The sequence below is a fragment of the Leguminivora glycinivorella genome, chromosome 14 (assembly GCF_023078275.1).
Source record: "Leguminivora glycinivorella isolate SPB_JAAS2020 chromosome 14, LegGlyc_1.1, whole genome shotgun sequence".
In the NCBI taxonomy this organism is placed as follows: Eukaryota; Metazoa; Arthropoda; class Insecta; order Lepidoptera; family Tortricidae; genus Leguminivora; species Leguminivora glycinivorella.
In genome coordinates this window covers 9,283,107-9,302,186 of record NC_062984.1, presented here as the reverse complement: position 1 = coordinate 9,302,186, position 19,080 = coordinate 9,283,107, and the positions used below count along the sequence as shown (strand labels likewise).

The following is a 19,080-nucleotide window of genomic DNA, read 5'->3' as shown; positions in this document are numbered from 1 at the left end:
TAATATGTAACAATATTATAAATAAATGAGTATGAGTATGAGTATACATCTAAAAGTCGTAAAAGTTGATGGGTAATGGGTAATAAAACATAATCGAATGTGGAGTACAGAGCCGGCTTGCTTCTGCCGCAGGCGTCGATTTCGCGACAGGTTGGGCGATGCGTCAAGTCTGCCACACCTGAGGGCCTACCACGATCATAGGAGTTCCCAAATTGCGGACATCTTTCTGTTCTCTTTTACTCTAGTTAAGGCGTAATAATAGTGAGTGAGACAGATGCAATATGCGAAATTGAGTAGCAGTCCCTACTACATGCTACTACTTAAGCAATTTAATTTAGGTACTTTTTTTTAAATGAAACTTGATCGATAGGAAAGTCTGAAAAAACTTATAATGGTCCGTCTGAGCTAGTATACCTAATATTTTTATGAATTACGCTAAGCGTTTTAAATTATAGCAACTCTTCTTGTGCTAGTTGTGCTGTAATTCAATTTCAATAGAGGTCAATTGATTTTATGAAATCTATTTCCTCTATTTAATTGTTTCTGGTTTTTAAAACCGACTACTTTTAATAGATTTGGTTATCACACTTTCAGTTTGCTATTACCTACGTTTAAATATTGACTTTTTATCAGAATTCCTGTTAAAATTTTAGATGGAAAGAATCTTGTGACACTTGAACATGAAGCATTTGCAAGGACTTTTCTGCGATGGAAAACCATGAATAAAACAATTGATTCCTCAATTCTATTATTATCTGCCTATCTCGTAAAGAGTAGTATAGATTGAATTTAGTAATAACTCAAGTAAATCTGCACGAGCCGAGTTGTTTTCGAATGCGATCCGATTGTGTTCCGATTCTGTAATGTAAGCCGGTGTTATGCGGCGGCGGCACGCGCGTACTCTAAGTATTGTGGACACCATTGTCTCGTGAATACATACAAAATCCGCAACTGCAACACAATTTAGTAATGTCATTGGTTATCTACGTTCTTATTGTATATTATACAGTAAATGCAAGTTACGCAAGTTCAAAATAATACACATTTAACTTTGTCGTCTGTTTGAATCTTTTAAGACGCTTCAAGTTACTGTACACATACCTTGTTTTTTGTGCCAAAATTACAGTGCGAACTTCAATGTATAATCTCTTTGTACTAGCGATATTAATGTTGCAAATACGCATAAACTCAGTCGCGGTTAATGAATAATTAGTATAGTTACCATTATTATATTAGGTAACATTAATAAAGGTGAATATTTCCATTGCAAATACCTAATAGGTGTACAGGCATGTCGTAACATGCCTGTATTTTTTGATAATATTTTTTATTGCCAATATCACAAATCAAAAGTGTAGACAAAATGCATAACATTGACTTTAACTAATGTGCAATTGTCAAACAATATCGACTTTGTAGGTATTTACTAAATCGGGTTTATCGATGTCTAATTGTGTTAGGACTCAAAGGTACCTACTGCAAATCACATTTTATCTGTGATAACAAAGTTTCTACTAAAAAATAAAATATTAAGCGTGACCAACAGCTGATCAATTAAGAACATTGTAGGTCCTATTGCTTCAAACCTAATTTTAAACGTATTCTATTGGAATCTTTTGCTTGCTTGGGTATCCAATATTGCCACGTGCGCTTAATAACTTTGCTCCCTTGTAAAACAAATCACAATTTCTTCAAACAAAAGATCACTTTCGCTACTCAATCACGATCGCTTCCTTAAGTTTGATTGAACCAGTTATTTATGTAATAATAATGATCGATAAAGGCCACGATTAGGCCACGGCACAAAGGATTAACATTCCCGGGGAGTTCAATAAGTTTAATAACACGGACAATAAAGTACTTTCAATCTCCGGTTTGTGTCGTGGTTATTCCAGGATTTCTATAACAAATTCAATATTAACCGGTAATTATTGGTTGATAATCTGAATTTATACTTATCAGTAGGTATATTGAATGGAGATACATAATTTTATTTATTACCTACATCGTTAATAATGTTTAGGAAGTAATTATCCGTTATAAATCGTAATAAGAAAATGGCCTTTTCATTATATTTATCTAGGTACTCCCCTTTTACAAAACAACACTCGTGTTTTAATGAATCAGTCACATAAAGAACTACCACATAGACACTACACACACACTACACTACAGCATACATAGACACAAATACAGCATAGGTATCATTTGTCAAAAAGGTACCGGTCTCTAAGTCACCGGCAAAAAGAAGGCTGCAATTATTTGACACGCTCTTATGGCTCTAGAAAAAAGATTGTCAAATATTTTTAAGTTTTGTAGGATGTTATTGCTGATGAGTGTACCTAGGCATGAATATCTTATGGGCGTGCTGTGTCATTGGTGTTGGTAACGGTGACCGAGGTAAACACGATCGTGTCGCACATGCGCAATTAGATTACACCCTCTACTATGAGTTTGCAACGTTTTAAAATACGTTACTTGATACGTCATTTTTGGTTCTACACCGTGTTTTTATTGAATTCCGTTAACTTCGGCATATAGTTAGGTCCATCATAGGAAACAGAATGGCATAGTTAGTTTTCTTAAATTCGTATTTTTTTCTAAAAAAAATAACCATATACCTGCGGTAGATGTTACTTCAATTGCTGTTAAGAAATGGGCTTTACAATTAACTTACACTAAGTAAGTGTCAAATATAAACTATGACATGTCAATCGCATATCGAACACACAAAGCCCGTTTATTAACAGCAATTGATGTAACATCTATAGGTGTATGGTATTATTGAGAAAAGAGTTACGAATAAAAAAAAAACCGGCCAAGTGCGAGTCGGGCTCGCGCACAAAGGGTTCCGTAGCAGCAAATATAATAAACTTATTATGTCAATTTATACACCTGCCAAAATTACAGTTAAATCAACCTATCTCAAAAACTATAAGAGATACTTTGATCAAACCAAAAATCGTTGAAAGAGTTAATTAGCATGCATCACCTCTATTTTTTTTAGAATTTTATACCCCGTAGTTATAAAAATAGAGGGGGGGGACATACTTTTTACGACTTTGAGAGCTGATATCTCAAAAACCGTTCACTTTAAGAAAAATGTTTTTTAGAAAACTTTATATCATTTTAAAAGACCTTTCCATTGATACCCCACACGGGTATGTACATCGAAAAAAAATTTTCATCCCTCAGTTACATGTATGGGGGCCCCACCCCCAATTCTTTTTTTTTACTATTTAGTGTCATAATTTTGTAGCGGTTCATACAACACATATTCCCATCAAATTTCATCACTGTAGTACTTATAGTTTCCGAGTAAATCGGCTGTGACAGACGGACAGACGGACAGACGGACAGACGGACAGACGGACATGACGAAACTATAAGGGTTCCGTTTTTGCCATTTTGGCTACGGAACCCTAAAAACTAAGTATGCTACTCTGTGTGTCTGTATCCTATAATGGACTTCACTATATGCCAAAGTTAACGTAATTCAATAAAAACACGGTGTATAAGTAATGGTAAGTAAGCCTTTGGGGGCGTTGTTCACTAAATCCGCAAAATAAATGTCATTTTACGTGACGTTTATGATATCGAGTAGTGTAAAAACTTCAAAACCTCATGAGTTTTCGTACCATGGATGGTAAAACCTTAGGTCATCGTTTGCGCTTCGACGCAATCATTTCGATTAGCAAGTTGAGTATTTGAGCGGTCCAATGTGTGATAATGATAATGCAAAGCTGTGTCATTCGCATTAAAGTCACACTTATGTTGGATTACCACATTGGTTTAGTTACCGGCGCTTCGAAAGCTAATGGAATAGTAGGTATACGGCCGTCTGCCTAATTCACAAAACTTCTTATATCGACATTGTCGCAAGGCGTAAGTAGCATAGAATGACTAACGTATGTAACAGGGTTCAAAATGTAAACCAGGATTTTTAATAATTTATGTTGTCTTATAGGTTGCGATGTAAATGCGATGATAGCTTTTATCACTCGCCTAAAGCCTGCCAAAAAATTAGAAAAAGGTACACGTGAATGACTGGGGCCCGTTTCTCGAAAGGTACAAGCCTTGTATTAGAAGTGTGTTTCCATGGAAACCCATACGATTACACTTGTGATACAAGGCTTTTACCTTTCGAGAAACGGGCCCCAGGTCTCATTTTCATATTTTGAATTTCATGATTTTTCTGTTGATGAAGTCGTCTTCTCAGAGTAAACGCATGTCGCATTTACGGAGAAAAACATATATAGCTTTATGCAGAGTGCTGTTGCCTTTGATCTAGTAATCACTTTTCATCTTGTAGGTACAGTACATCAGTGATTCCGTGAATGATGCTTAAATGATAAGAAAAGTTTATAAACAAACCCATGATGAGTTCATACATATGTAAACAAATGAAATAATTAATCAAGTGTATCACGTGGTGTATTCTGTGATAATGATAATGTACTCGTACACGTACATACCTATTGGTGTGTATGTTAAACAGATTACTATCCCAGCCAGTGTCCAATTGGAATGGATTTAATTTAGACTTAAGTTTATTGACCGGGATAAAGACCTTGATTAACTTTATTATTTTTGTTGAGCTCCCGATAGCGATATTTCGACGCAGTTATAGCCTGGCAAAAATGAGTTTAAAATAATAAGGGCGCCACCGTTGCATGGGGCAAACCGATTTGCATGGGGCAAATCTAAATCCAAATATAAAACTAACAGACATAAGTATATGATTTCAGATTCGAAACATTTCCACATACTTTGTAGTCTTTGCACCTATCTAAGTTGGAAAACCCTACATCCCATCAAAAACATAAATGTAAAATGAGAGCCAAGTTCAATAATATGATGAAAATGTAACTGGGTAATAGGTATCCTACTGCGCAGAATAAGAAAATAACCAATAGTGGCCTACATCGTTTGTTTTCGTATTGTCCTGAATCGAGCGACATATGGCGCACACACCGCATCTGTTTTAGTTGTCGCTGTTGTCAGTTATCAACGAACTGTGATTACTGATTATCGGCGACATCATAACAATGACTCTGCTTTTAATTGCTATTTATTTTTCATGCCCATGATGTTGACGGAAAATTTTCAGAAGAATAAAGCTCTGTTCTGTTTTGATGAAAATTTCAGAAAAATAATTGTGAGTGGCTTTTTATTTCTGAACCTAACATAGTTTTAAGTATTAAATAGTGTTAAATATTGAATATTAATTATTGTATTTTCCAATTTGATTTCGAAGAATAATTTTATTGCAAGTCCGTTGTGCTGATATTGATTGAAAACATACTTAATTGGTATCAGTGAAGGGGTTATATCCCTTTATTATATACATACATAAATTGTTTTCGCTTCAGGCACTACTAGCCAATACATGAACAAAGTATATTGCACAGATGCCGCAGCATAATTTGATTGAAATAGTTTTTTTTCTACAAAGGTACCGTGAAATTTAAGTTTGATTCCGATCGGCTTTTTGTGATAAATTCATTTTAATAAAATATCTATTTTGAGAGATATTTATGTATGATATGATTATTCAAATAGACACATTACAATTAAAAGTTAGAAGGATTATCTTGGCCTAAAATCAGAACGAGTATGACCGAAGTCCATCGATTGTGAGAATTATGTCAACAACAATTGCATTGTGTAAACAGTAACACCAGGCCAAATATTTACACTGCGATAACAATTAACTCTTCATTAAAATAAACACCTTTGTATAATCCTTAGAATTATCCTCAACAATTGTACGGCTAAATATCTTTACGAATAAATATTTAGGAGGTTTTGTTTCGTTAAGTATGAAAGACTTCAACGCGCCGCGATGTTAAGTGCGAGATAAAACAAAAAAAGTCCATGATTTCTAAATGTTGATAACAAAAAGTTGGTAAGGTCATTAACGGATGTACTTGTAGCAGGTAACTGGTTCTGCTGTACGCCAAACAAGGCTTTCGACAGATAAATGATTGATTGTTATGGGTACAGCTTCGCACGGCTACCTATTTAACATTTTATTGCACCGAGCCGCGGTTGCGGTCGCTCCCCGCAAGCGACCGGCTACTATCCATAAACTGATTGCACTTTAATCTACTATTGTATGAATTTTGAGTAATGACAATATTACACTATTAGTAATTTGAGTAATGGAAACGTATTAATTAGCGGGTTAATTAACTGCAACTGGGCCAATAACAATGGGACGATAACAATTCTCAGAGAGCGCAGTGACATGGAAACCGAGGCGATGCACTGTACTCGCCGACCTCCGGCGGGTTAAAATAAGAAAATCGCGAATTAAACACGGCCGCCTCGTAAATCACCCGGTAAAATTAAAATTCAGTACTCACCAATAGCCGGTATCGGAATATTGGGCACCTCCAATGTGTTCACAAAACAAAATAAAACAACACAAAAACTGTCACTGGTTCGAGTCGAGTGAAAACTGTTTGTTCATAAAGTGCACTTGATTCACGATCGTGGAAGCGAGTAAAGTTTGTGTGGCGGAGAGCGCGGAACACACGCAGCGCGCTCGGCAGACTCGGGCCGAATGTCTGCGGCGAATCCGACTCGATTCTCGAGCGCATAGCGGCAGCGGCAGCGCGGCAGCGGCGCGCCGCCGCTCACACACTCCTCGTTTTGCCTTCTTGCTGTTTCCGGACGAATCCAATAAGAAAATTGACTGCATTATGCACCAATGTGCATAATCTGACACCCCTGACACATCCGGGCGAGAGTCTTTGATAATACGCCTGAGGCCTGAGATTAGCAATAATGATCGAAGCCCCACATGCCGCTGCACGCTTCTTTTGTTTGAAATTTTTGTTGTTTTGATTATGACATACTATACTAGGGATATCAATTATGGTTATGACCCGTATATGGTTTGATAAGAACAATAACACTGTTTGCTTTGCATTTCATTGATCAGTATTAACATTAATGCATATATATTTGATATTTACACTTGTATCGAATCACCAGTGCAACATCTGTTATACGCTGATGATAAAAAAGTATTTATCAAAATAAAGGATGCTTCTGACAATCATATTTTACAACGAACATTAGATTCACTATCAGAATATTATAATAAAAACAAAATAACGGTCAATGCTTCTAAATGTCAAGTAATTACTTTTTCAAGAAAACCATCACCGATTCACGCTAGCTATACAATGAACCATATCAGACTAGAAAGAGTGCAAGCAGTAAGAGACCTAGGAGTTTTATTAGATAGTAAAATGTTGATGTCTGATCACATTGATAATATAATAAATAAAGCATACAAAAATTTGGGTTTCGTGATGAGAGTCTGTAAGGCATTCAACGATCCTGATTGTATCAAATTAGTTTATTTTACCTACGTACGTAGTGTCCTTGAATACGCATCCAATATATGGTCTCCTAATTACATTACCTACAAGTCACGAATAGAAAGGCTACAACAGAGGTTCGTACGATATCTGAACTACCGTACTAAACAAACATCCATAAGCTATGATAATAGTTGTAAACGATTTAACATGATGAGTCTGGAGGACAGGAGAGTGTTACTAGATATGGGTTTATTGTTCGATATAGTCAAAGGTGACCTAGATTGCCCCAATCTTATAGCTGAAATCAAATACTTCACACCTAAAGTAAATACTAGGCATCAACGCCTACTTAGTTTACCTAATTATCATACTAATTACGGCAGGAATTCTGTGTTATATAGAATTTCCAAAACTTACAACGATCAGTTCAGTGATATCGACCCATTCGTACATAATAACAAAAAATCGTTTAAAACCGCAATAGCGAATAAAATTGTTAGTGATTAATTGAAGGAGTAAACACACACACACACACACACACACACACGCACGCACGCACGCACGCACGCACGCACGCACGCACGCACACACACACACACACACACATACACACACACACACACACACACGCACGCACGCACGCACGCACGCACATAAGTTTATAATGCATACTATATATAATATGTAGTTTTTAATTATCTAGCATCTAAGCCATCCGTATTCTTTCATTTGTAATATGTTAAGGAGACCTGTTATTGGCTTCATTTTTGTATCCTAGTCTTAAGCCTATGTTCTTTTGTTAAAGCTGTTGGTCTTCTAATAAAATAAAATAAAAAAATAAAATAAAAATAAAAAAAATTAACCTATTCAATAATGCTTTTATTTTGTTTGTATTATAAGTAATTATAAGTAAAAAAAATTGTTAGGTAAATGTACAGCCACACGCTAAGGCCGAGTACCTGGATTACTAAATGGACTGAAATGATATGGAATCAAATGGTACTTAGGCGATGCATGTGCCTGCACAGACTGCATAAAATAAGGTGGGAGGCGATAGCAAGGGATCCTATTGGCCTAAGTCCCTACTTCCCTAGCCCTAACTTATTCTATGACAAGGATGTCTGTACCGGGAGACCTATCGGTAACAGACGGATTCCCTACGGGGGGGGATCAAGGTGGTTGGATGGATACTTGCTGCCGATCGCCCAGGCTCAGACGACCGATTAAGGCTAAAGGAGTCTTATGCCACAGCAAGGGTACCTGTAAAAAGGTGGTGGATGGGAGTCTCTACTCTCAGAGTGTCGCCCTGAGCAAGCAGAGGTTTTAGGTATGGAGGTAGTGAAACACCAACGGACAATTGGTATCTGATTTATTTACAAATTATATTTCCTTATATACACAATATTACCTATAGCACACATATGTAAATCTTATTTGTATTCCATCCGTGTAAAGTGCAACTACTACACTATGTTTGTGCTGGCTTATGCCCTAGATTGATTTGCGCGGATCAGTAGGCCTAGCACATGATGGCCGCGGGAGTATGTCGCCGCGAGATAGATGCCACGTCTTCTTCTAACTGTATTAATGACATAAGGACGGGTAGTCTATCTCGCGGCGACATACTCCCGCGGCCATCATGTGCTAGGCCTACAGCGCGATGCGCTGACGAAATCTGTTTGTCTAAACATCCTGGCGACTCTCGACGGCAGCGGGAGTGATGGGAAGCTGCTTTACAGCGGCTGTATCGGACGTAACTCTATTTCTTCAAACTGGCTGCTGTTGTTCGTCGGGTTTGTTTTGTGGCGCTTGGGTTTCGGTGGAGCCGACCTGGCGGGGGCGGCGGGCAGCGGAGCAGACTGCGGACTGGTTGTGCAGGAACGGATGTGTACCAGGACCTGTGGACCAAACTGTTAGTATCATTAAACTAAAGACTGCTAATGACGAACCGAGACTGATTGCTACTGAGTTATTTTGTATCTGTTTCCAAATTGTATTGTCTAATTGTTTTTTTGGAGTAAATTTTCGTTACTAGTGAGATGTTTAAATATGTCTCTGGAGCTGTCAAGAACTTCCTCATCTCTGGTTAAATCTTCTATTTGATTGGTTGTTTCGTTTGTATTCAATGAAAAGTTGGCTTGTCTTGAGAACGTTGCTAACACCGATATTGAGTTAGCTCTTCTTGCTGCTAGAATGTTTCTTCTTGTTTTGATAATACAGTTTTCTGCAATATGGATGACAGTTGTGTTCTGGATCATAATTTCTTCTCTTTCTCCATCGCAAATGATTGACGCTTTTACTGACTCTGCTGTCATGATTAGCCAAGTGTTTGGCATATATAATTGTTTCCATACAGTTGTTGTTAGGTTCAGTTCTCTCGTGTTACAGTTGACCATCTCAGTTCCCTTAAATAATAGATCAATAATGCAATTCTTATTCTCCTGCATATTTTTTACTGATGTCGGGTAACAAATGTATTCGGTATTCTTTCTGAGGCATGCTTTAAATTCTTCTGTCTCTAGTTCGAAGTAATTTTCATTATTGTAATCGATCGCAATTATGTTGTGATATACTTCTAAACTGTATACTTTTCCTTTTTTATCTTGCTTTGGTACTGGTGTCACGTGAATCAAAGTGTATTTAGTTATATCTTGTAATGCGAAATACCCATATACTTTTATGTATGTTGAGTTTTCTGTGACCTTCGTATCTATTAGTTGATTTTGCACTATTCTTAGCTTCGTTGGTAGCTTGCTATTGGCGTTTGTCAGAATTTGGTTAACTTCTTTAAGTTGTAGTACATCATAGATCGTTCCTTGATGTAAATATGCTTCTTGAAGTCTGGCGTAGTGTTCTATAACCTCATCTATGTAGTGTGCTGCGAGTTGATACATGTGAAGAATGTTGATGTTTACGCGATTGATATCTATTCTTTTGTACCATTTGTTCACATTATTCATATATTGTATTGCTTGATTTAACTTGGTCTGAAATGTTTCTAGCTTCTTTACTATTCTTTCTTCTGTTTGGTTGACTGTTGCGATGGTTGATATCATGAATTTGGTTTGATGATTGGCGGCCTCTATCAGCTTGTTTTGGTTCCCTTGTAACGTATCTATGTCTTTGTAGACCTCGTCATTTACCCCGAATATTGACGTCAACATTTGGCCGAATAATCCTCTTTTTTTTCTGATTTGTCCAATATTCAAGATCAAATTAGTGATTTCCTCTAGTCTTTCTTGCCCTTCATACAACTGGTGATATAATTGGGCACAGTGAATTTCCGTATTAGTTTTTGTTACTGCGTCACAGTAATGTTTGAATTGTGCGGTGATTCCTCGAATATCTTCAACATCTCTCCCTATTTTACTTTTTTCGTAATTGGTTTGAATCCGGAATATTCCTCTGTCGATTGTCGCTGACCCTACGTGTTCCACGTAAATTCCTTCGTTGATGTTTTTTATTGTGTAAGTTGCTGTTGTCATATTTATAAAACAGGTAAACAGGGTTATGAACAATGTCCAAGGGTATTTTCTACCTGTGCGTTTGTTGCTTTGTCTTCGTGATTCTTTTGTAACGGTTCTGTCTGATGTAGCATTGACTGTTGTTAGTTGTGCTACATTGCTGTTGACGACGACCTGTTGAGTCTCTGTTACATCTTCCTTGTTGTTGGGTAGTGGAATTACTTTATGGATTGCCCTTTTTAAACAATTTCCAGGTGCTTTTTGTAATGTTAACACTCTTGTTTTCCCGTCAGCTCCTGGGTGTGTTTCGATCACTTTTGCTAATGGCCATTGACTAGGTGTGACGTTTTCGTCTTTTATTAGAACCACGGTTCCTTTGTTAATATTTCCTTGATCTAGTTGCCACTTATACCTCTGCTGTAGTTGATGTAAATAGTCTCTACTCCATGTTTTCCAGAAATCTTTTTTCATTTTTTGAATCAATTTCCATCGTTGTTGAAGGTTTGTGCTAACATCATTTATTGGATCAGGGATGCCCACTGCCTCTCTTCCAATGAGAAAATGGCTTGGTGTTAATACGGTGTTGTCATTGATGTTATCACTTTGTGCGCAAAGGGGTCTTGAGTTCAGACAGCTCTCTACTTGGCTCAAGAGCGTGGATAATTCTTCGTATGTTAATGTTGACTCTCCTATTACTCTCTTCAAATGATACTTCATTGCTTTGACTCCTGCATCCCAAATCCCACCAAAGTGAGGTGCGAGGGGTGGGTTGAAATGCCATTGTGTTCCCATCGTAGTTACGGCATTTTGGACGTGCGGTGATTGCATGATTTCTAATAGTTGCGTGTGTAGCATCCTTGCTGCACCTACGAAATTTCTTCCGTTGTCGCTGTATATATGTGATATGTGGCCACGTCTTGCTTTAAATCTGATCAACGCAGCAATGAATGATTCTGTGGATAAATCTCCTACCAGTTCTAGGTGTATGGCTTTTGTTGCAAGGCAGACAAATACTGCGATATAGCCTTTTGTAGCTTTATTCCCTCTGCCTTTCGTAGTCCTTACTTGTATTGGTCCTGCCATGTCGACACCAGTATGGCTGAAGGTTTGAGACGGAGTTACTCTGGGTTCTGGTAACTGTCCCATCTTCTGTGATGCCGTGGCTGCCTTATACCGTATGCATTTAACACAGTTGCGGATGCTAGATTTTGTCATTCTTTTTAATCCCAAAATCCAATACTTCTGCCTTACGACTGCCATTGTCAACTTGTTCCCACCGTGCAACGTTTGAAGATGTGCTTCATTAATTAGCATTCTGGATACGTGGTGGTGGTGCGGTAGAACAATTGGATGCTTTTGACTGTATGGCAACTGTGAGTGGTGTAGTCGTCCACCCACCCTTACTAACCCATCGTCTCCTATGAATGGATCCAAACACAGCAGTTTACTTTTCTTCGTGACTGGTTTATTGTTTTTTAATGCCTCATATTCTTCAGCAAAGGCTTCCTGTTGTACTAGTTTAAGGATTTTGCCTGTTGTTTGTTGTATTTCAACGTACGTTAACATGTTCCCTTTTTGTTCTTTTTGTGTTATTCTGTAGCAAAACGACAGAACCCGTATCATACGTTGAAACCGTGAAAATCTTTCCCATATTTTCTTTTCTTTCTTGTCTTCTGTAATCGTAACGTGGTTATTTTTAACTTCTTGGCATTTCTCTATTATGGTCTTGGTATGTGGTATCTCCTCATTTTGAAGCCAGCTGGGCCCTTTCCACCATAGCTCATGATGTTCCAACTTTCGTGGTTCTATTCCTCTTGACAGTACATCTGCTGGGTTTTCTGTAGTTTTCACATGATTCCAACATTCACTTGGCGTACTTCTCTGAATCTCTGATACTCTGTTCGCGACAAAGGTTTGCCATTTTCCTGCTTCACCTTTGATCCAGCCGATAGTGATCATGGAATCTGTATAACAATGGATTGTTACGTTTTCACAATCTAGGCCGTCCTTCACCTTTATTATTAGTTTGGATAATAGATGTGCTGCACAAAGCTCTAGTCGGGGCAGTGTGCTTTTAGTCTTTTTGGGGCCACTTTGGATTTCGCTTGTAACAAAGAAACATAATACTGGCCGTTCATCTTAATTCGGCTGTATATCACCGTTCCGTAAGCTTTTTCTGACGCATCGCAAAATCCGTGTAACTCGATTGTTGTGGTTTTATGTTTTATCCATCGGGGTATGCGAATTGTTTCAATCGTTTTGATTTGTGTATAAAACTCTTCCCATCTCTTTTTTATGGCTTCGTCTACGGGTGTGTCCCAATCTATTGCATTTGACCACAGCTCTTGAATTAGTAACTTCATTCCTATTATGATCGGCGCCAACCAACCCATTGGGTCAAATATTTTGGAAATTTCAGATAAGAGAAATCGTTTTGTTAATTTTTCGGTATTGGTGATTTTTATTTGAAAGTGGAAGTTGTCCTCTGCTGGTGACCACATCACGCCTAGTGATTTTCTTGTTTCATGTTGTGGTAATTTTATCATGTCGTCTTCCCTACTTCCTTCTGGGATGTTATTTAATAACTCTATATTATTCGATGACCATTTTCTTAGGTTAAAACCTCCGGCATTCAACATGTTTATCAACTGATCTTGTAATATCTTGGCTTTTTCTTCACTATCTGCTCCTGATAAAATGTCATCCACATAAAAGTCGTGTAGTGTTGTTTTGCTTGCTAATGGATAGCTTTCTTGTTCATCACGTGCTAATTGCTGCAGGGTTCTGACAGCTAAATATGGTGCCGAGGCTGTTCCATATGTTACTGTGGTCAAGGCATACTCCTCGATTGGGTCACTTGTGGACCATCTCCATAGTATTCTCTGATATTTCAAGTCTGACTGGTGTATTTTTATGAACCGATACATCTTCTCCAGGTCCGCCATAAATGCCACTTCATGCTTTCTCCAGCGTAACAAAATGTCTGATATGTCTTGTTGTAAGCGCGGACCTTTATACATATTTTCATTTAGACTGAGATATCCCTTTTCCTTACTAGAAGCATCAAACACGACCCTTAACTTTGTGGTCAAGCTGTCGTCTCTTATTACTGCGTGATGTGGTATGTAGAACTTTCCTTTGCCGTATTCAGCTTTGTTAAGCTTTTTCATGTGTCCCATACGCAGGTATTCTGCCATGAACTCGTTGTATTGGCTCCGTAGGACGTCATTTCTCTTAAATGACTTTTCTAGTTGGAATAGTCGTGCCGCAGCTTTATTACGCGTTTCCCCGTACTCAAGGTTTGGATTCTTCAACGGAATGCGGACCGTATATGCTCCATCTTTCCCTCTTACAGTGCTTTTACTGAAATATTCCTCACAAATTCGATCTTCTTCCTTCAATTCAATATTTCTCGGGACCTCTTCAAGCTCCCAAAAATCCGTTAATTGTTTGATTTCCTCATTAAACGATGTCATGCATAACACTTTCATGGGATTTACTATGTTGGTTATCCGCCAGCCTGATAATATCCACCCAAATTCCGTTTCCTGTGCTATCATGTTTGTTTCTACCTTTTCAAATCCTTCTCGCAGGAACTGGCTGTACTCTTGCGCTCCTAAAATTACATCAATTGGGCCTTTCTTGTAATATGTGGGATCGGCTATGACCTTGTTCTCTATTTTCTTAGAGTTTACTTGTGGAATATCCTGTCTTGGTAATACGGAGGTTAATTTTGGCAACACTATGAGTGTTACCGGCAGTTTATATTGGCTTGGAAATCGTGGTTTCATTGTAATCGTAATACAATGTTTAGACTCTTTTGGCTGCTCGTCCCCAATTCCTTTGACCTGGGTGTATATTTTTTGTCTTGGGTACGATAACATCTGCGCCACTTCTTCTGTACAAAATGACGCTTCTGACCCTTGATCACACAAAACCCTTAGCAACCGTGGTTCACCGTAGTATGTCGAGGTCTCTACTAACGCCGTAGCTAACAACGTTGTCTTCTTTGAATCCTCTGCAGTTGTGGCTGTGTGAGTAGTCATCCTTTGAACGCGCCTATCCTTATTCTGACCCTCTCTATATTGGGGTTGAAATCTCAATCCTCTTTGGTTTCTCATCTCATCGGACCTGAGCTTGATACCGTTACCTGGTGGATTGATATGAATCATCGAGTGATGGGGTTTGTTGCAAAAGTGACACAACACTGTACTATTACATTTCTCTGCCGAGTCATGATTTATGCAGTTGTAACATATTTTCCGGTCTCGAATCACCTTAAGGCGCTCGGGAATACTTAGCAACTTAAACTTTGCGCAAGAATAAATCTTGTGGTCCTCATTATGACAGTACCAGCATTTTTTTCCGTGTGCTTGGTCTGACTGTACACTCGGTAATATAGTAAGTCGATTCCCTTTCGGTGTCTGTGTGGAAGTGATCTGTGCTGCAGTTTCCAAACATTTAAACCTTTTTTCCATGAATCCCATCATATCGGTTAAACTCTGATTTTTATTCGGTATTTCCAACGCTAGTTCATAGATATTATTGGTCTCAGTGTCCCATTTTCGACTGATGATACGAGTTAAAATCGGATCCCAGTGTGACGTAATCACTCCTTGGTTCGTTAATGCGGCCAAGCTCTCCTTTATTGTATCAAACATGTTTTTTATTTTAATAGCGCTAGGCCGTTCTATTGTAGGCAAATCAAGCAACTTGTCAATAAACTTTGAACTTATTAGTCGTTCATTTTCATAACGCTGCGTTAACAATTCCCACGCGGTGTCGTAATTGTTTTCGCTAATATTCAATTGTTGAATCATTCTGGCAGGCTCTCCTTTTAAATGTGTTTTTAAATATTGCATTTTCTCTGTGTTTGATAATGTAGCGTCGTTGTGGATAAGATTTTTAAATAAATCGTGGAATGAGTACCAGGACTCGTACTCCCCGTGAATATCGGGATGGTGATTTTTGGCAAGTTAGCCCGTTTTCTGGGTTCGGTGGAACTACGTGAAATGGCAGTCTCGGCTGACTCGTTAATTCTAGCTTGTAATTGGTATGACGTGTCTTCAACATCTTTTTGACATCCTTCAAAACCCTCTTTCGTAAAGTATTCGTCACTAAATGAATTTTCTTCTACGCATAATCCCAAATGCTCCTCTTCTACAGTTTCCCACTGTTTCTGGATGGCTTGGAGAGTTGTTTGCAGGAACCAGATTGGCTTGTTCTCAGTAATGGCTTGCCTGGCTGCGGCTAACTTCTTGACGAGTTGAGATATGCGCCACTTCTGTATCCCTAATTTTGGCGAAACTTCCTGGCAGTCTACAAACTTGGATTCTGTAGACCCACCTTGGCTATCTTTCATCAACGCTTCTTCACACTTGTCTAAGTATGCTGTGGCTTCTTCATAAATGGTTTGGAGACTACCGTAGTAGCTGGTCATGTAGGTGTGGGTGGCTAACCGCTCTTCCGGTTCAAGTTGTGCGTGGTTTTCCTCAATTTGCGTTTTCATTCCGTTAAGCACCGTCCTCTTGTCCATGATGTACTTATGCGTTTTCCTGCTTGCCGAATCCTTTTTCATATTCGTCAACAAGGTCTTAAGTCCTCCTCCTAACTCTTCTTGACTCTTCAGAAGTTCGTTGAGCCTAACAGCGTCCATGTTGTAAGTTTGTCAGTCAAACCCTACCAATTTATTTCGTACCTAACCGTGGGAGGATAATATTAACAAGATCGCGGTGTATAACGTACCTAGTGGTGGAGGGCAAATTTAATAGTCGATACTACTGACTAGTTGGTTGTCAATAACACCGACTTTCCAGACACCCCTTAAGTTACCATGCACTCATAGCAATGTTAACCTTAAGAGAGATCCGGTTCGAAGGACCATATGTACAGCCACACGCTAAGGCCGAGTACCTGGATTACTAAATGGACTGAAATGATATGGAATCAATTGGTACTTAGGCGTTGCATGTGCCTGCACAGACTGCATAAAATAAGGTGGGAGGCGATAGCAAGGGATCCTATTGGCCTAAGTCCCTACTTCCCTAGCCCTAACTTATTCTATGACAAGGATGTCTGTACCGGGAGACCTATCGGTAACAGACGGATTCCCTACGGGGGGGGATCAAGGTGGTTGGATGGATACTTGCTGCCGATCGCCCAGGCTCAGACGACCGATTAAGGCTAAAGGAGTCTTATGCCACAGCAAGGGTACCTGTAAAAAAGGTGGTGGATGGGAGTCTCTACTCTCAGAGTGTCGCCCTGAGCAAGCAGAGGTTTTAGGTATGGAGGTAGTGAAACACCAACGGACAATTGGTATCTGATTTATTTACAAATTATATTTCCTTATATACACAATATTACCTATAGCACACATATGTAAATCTTATTTGTATTCCATCCGTGTAAAGTGCAACTACTACACTATGTTTGTGCTGGCTTATGCCCTAGATTGATTTGCGCGGATCAGCGCGATGCGCTTTTTTAGGGTTCCGTACTCAAAGAGGAAAAACGGAACCCTTATAGGATCACTCGCGTGTCTGTCTGTCCCTCTGTCACAGCCGATTTCTCCGAAACTACTGCACCGATTTACTTGAAATTTGGCACACGTATGTAAACCTGTGGCCCAAAGACGGACATGTAATTTAATTAAATGAAATTTAATCACAGGGGTCACTTTTGGGGGTAAAATTGAAAATTAAAAATCAAAGTTATTAAAACTATATTGTGTTACATATCAAATGAAAGAGCATTTTATCAGCATCTGAAATATATTTTTTTTATATTTTTTGTTTTGGTAATTTAGAAGTAATTTAAGAAAATAAGCAAAAAATTACCATTCCCCCCCTTATCTCCGAAACTACTTAGCGTAAAATTTTCAAAAAAATACACGAGATAGCCCTCTCCCTGTAGATTACAGGAAAACCTATTAGAAATCTACAGTCAAGCGTAAGTCGGACTTAAGAGAAAAAACTCAGATTACGAATTTCACTCACTGCCGCTGCAAGTAGTTACTAAACGTCTTAAAATTGTGTAAGCGAGTTGGACAGGTATAAAGAAATTCATTTCTGTCTTTTTCTTTTTAGAACTTGTTCAATTTTTTTTTCATTTGTACAAAATGACTTAAGTTCCTACTAAAAAGGAGGCGCTTAAGACCGTTTATAAATTGACTGAGCAAAATTTTATTCAAATCGGTCCAAAAAAAGGTGTCTGTTGACGAAAACATAGAATTTGTGCCACCGAAAGCCCAAATCTGAAGTCCATTTTGCTCTATCTCTTATCGTTTCCGAGATATATACGTAAAGTCTTGAAAGTGCGAAACGTTAACTTTGCCATTATAGTCGTTCAGGCGCTCATGAGTTCTTTGTATGGAAAAGTCGAAAACCGACTCGCACTTGACCAATGTTCATAGAACGTTGTGGTTTTTTTTTATTAGCAAAAATGACTTAAGCGCCTTCAGAAGTGCAGGTGCTTAAGACCGTTTGTAAGTTAAAGTTAGCTGTGATGGCTCAACGAAGAAAGAAGATTTCAATATCCTACTTATACATATTTTATTAATTTAACTATACAGTTTTTATTACTCAAGCCAAGCGTTACGTTAGCTATTGCTATTGAAAGGAAAACTTGTGTATAAAGCTTGAAACAAATTATGGGACGCGTCTGACGACCGCGACTGATAAGCCGATGGCTTGCGTGGGCGACGGTCGCGCGACGGCGATGCGACGCATACGAAATCAAACCTTATCGATATGGAAGTAGACGATGCGATGAGACGTGACGGCGACGGTCGCGCGACCATCGCCCACGCAAGACTCGGCGTAAGTGTGCACGCCAATTGCTTGCATTTGAAATTGAACTTTAATTACTAAGAAATAACGTTGTTTTTGTAAAAAAATGAAAGTAGTTTTTACTACAGTGCGAAGTTTTCGTTTGTCAACTAGACGCACACATTTGCAACTAAGCGATCGGACTGTAGGTGACAGTGTATCTAGCCTCGTGGCGCCGAATGTACTTTCTAAAGTACATAATGGTTTCAATGGAATTTTAACTCTCATGTAAACAAATAAAATATAATTTCTTTTGTTTCTAAAATTTTTCGAATAACTGAAATTGAATTCAATCTCAAGTACAATAAGAATCAAAATTCCCTAGCAAAAATTTTGTATGGTGGGCGCCACGAGGCTAGGGAAGTTTAAATCGATGTTATCGCATCGATCTACTGAGGGGGGCGGTGCCTACAGCAGTTGTAGTTGTATGCATACCTAGCTCACGCACACAGA

The 19,080-nt window shown here is 38.5% G+C and overlaps 2 protein-coding genes across 2 annotated transcripts in view; one reads left to right on the top strand and one right to left on the bottom strand.

The window, feature by feature from the left end:
• Window positions 1–6,592, bottom strand: part of LOC125233460 — a 52,208-nt gene extending 45,616 nt beyond the window's left edge. The window contains exon 1 of the mRNA XM_048139492.1: window positions 6,369–6,592. The gene's annotated coding sequence lies outside the window, so the exon portion shown is untranslated. The remainder of the gene's footprint in view (window positions 1–6,368) is intronic.
• LOC125233527 overlaps window positions 1–19,080 on the top strand; it is a 170,007-nt gene that overhangs the window by 26,029 nt on the left and 124,898 nt on the right. The gene's annotated exons all lie outside the window — the stretch shown is intronic.